Source organism: Elephantulus edwardii, unplaced genomic scaffold (genome assembly GCF_000299155.1).
Source record: "Elephantulus edwardii isolate Elephantulus edwardi_28Jun2011 unplaced genomic scaffold, EleEdw1.0 scaffold00012, whole genome shotgun sequence".
Lineage (NCBI taxonomy): Eukaryota > Metazoa > Chordata > Mammalia > Macroscelidea > Macroscelididae > Elephantulus > Elephantulus edwardii.
In genome coordinates, this window is record NW_006399762.1 from 22283864 (window position 1) to 22285700 (window position 1837).

Consider the following 1837-nt stretch of genomic DNA (forward strand, 5'->3'; position numbering starts at 1 on the left):
ATCACTTCAGAAATACTTCTAACTTGTCATAACTTGGACAGTTCCTACTTTATAACCTTTCCTTTAAAATAATACTTTATTGTGTTTTAGGTGAAAGTTTTTACAGCAAATTAAGATTCTCATTCAACAATTTTTATACAAACTGTTCTTGGACCATAGTTATATTTTTCACAATAGTTCGCATTCTCATTGTTTCCATTAGCTAATATACTTGTCCTTTCATTTTCAGCTTTGGTTTATGAAAATCTTTTGATCACAAATAGTTGATTGTTTAAGGAAACACAGTGTTTATGGGCACTTTGTTTATTTTATAAGCCAATATAGTATTCGGCTAAAAAGTGACCTCCAGGAATGGTTTCAGTTCCAAATTCAAGAGTTATTTGAAGGATATGGATTCTGGAGTCAGGAGCCGGTCATATAAGCGGAGACCACTTTGCTAACCATCATGGACTCACTGGGGCTCTGAAATCAGCAGGACAGAGCTCTTGAAGGGCTTTCTGAGGAGTGCTCACCTGTTCCTGAAACCAAGGAAAATCTGTCTGTGTTTTTATTGAATGTTAATTAAATTTGGGATTGTTGTTATTTTTTAATAGGAACTTTAATTTTGTTCTGCAATTTTCTCCCATTTTATTGAGACTTTCTATATTGCATCTTTGAGCTTTGGTGACTTAGTGGTAAGAAGTTACACTGTCAACCCAAAGGCATGCAGTTTGAATCTGTCAGTTGCCCCATGGAAGAAAGATGGGCAATCTCCTCCTGTGCATATTAAGTAACAATGAAAACTCAGCCATGAGTTGGTTCTGACTTGACAGTACACAACAACAATTACAACAAATTATATTTTTGATTCTTCACATTCTTTAAGTACAACTTAAACCTTTTCTATTGACAGATGTTATACTTGAAAGTATATACATATTTGTGTAATTTGCTACTGGCCAGTATCACTTGAGGAAGGAATCCTACTGTGCACTGCGGAGTTAAATAACCAACTGAAAATTGTTCAAATCCATCAAAGCTTCTACTTGTGTGAAAAATGAGGCATTCTGCTTCCATTAAGATTTGTAACATTGCAAACACTATAGGATAGTTCTACTCTGTCTTATGGGATCTCTTTGAATCAAAATAGACTCAGTGGCAATGAGTTTCATTTTTCAGGGTCACTTTATTGTTATTGACATGTGAACAGAGAATCAAGTCAGTTTCACATCACTATTGCATAAGCATAAGGCATCCTGTTATATTAACTGGATGAAAAACATCCACAATATAGAATTATGTAGAATGGTGATCATAAAAAATACCTTATTTTGTGGTTTAATTTCTAGAAATAAACAAAGCACCATGAAAACTTATTTGAGGAACAATAGTAATTGATAAGAAGGGTTGTTTCTAAGAGGTTAAAGGTATTTGTTGTATTCTTGTTTTTGCATATCTGTATATTGTCTACATGCAAAATCATGTTTTTATAAGAAGCAAATGGAAACTTAAGAGGAAATGATACTAAGTTTCTGTAAGCAGAATATTTTGTAGATTGAAAGTCTCCTAACTGCATATGATGAAACAATTTTCCTTACATTCTGTAATCTATAATATTCTTCTTCTATATTGTTTTTGGTGATTAAAAGTCAAAGGGCATATTTGGGAATGAATGGGTAATGAATGATTAAAAAAAGACTACAACTCCCTTTACTATTTAAACTGTATTTATGCCCAAATCCAATATTACATGTTGTTGTTGTTATGTGCCGTCGAGTCGTTTTCGACTCATAGCGACCCTATGCACAACAGCCCTAAACCCTGCTCTATCCTGCGCCAACCGCACTGTCTCTGACAC

General features: G+C 33.9%; 1 protein-coding gene across 1 annotated transcript in view; it reads right to left on the reverse strand.

Moving 5' to 3' along the window:
* ENPEP (glutamyl aminopeptidase (aminopeptidase A)) overlaps positions 1-1837 on the reverse strand; it is a 152321-nt gene that overhangs the window by 5777 nt on the left and 144707 nt on the right. The window lies entirely within an intron of this gene.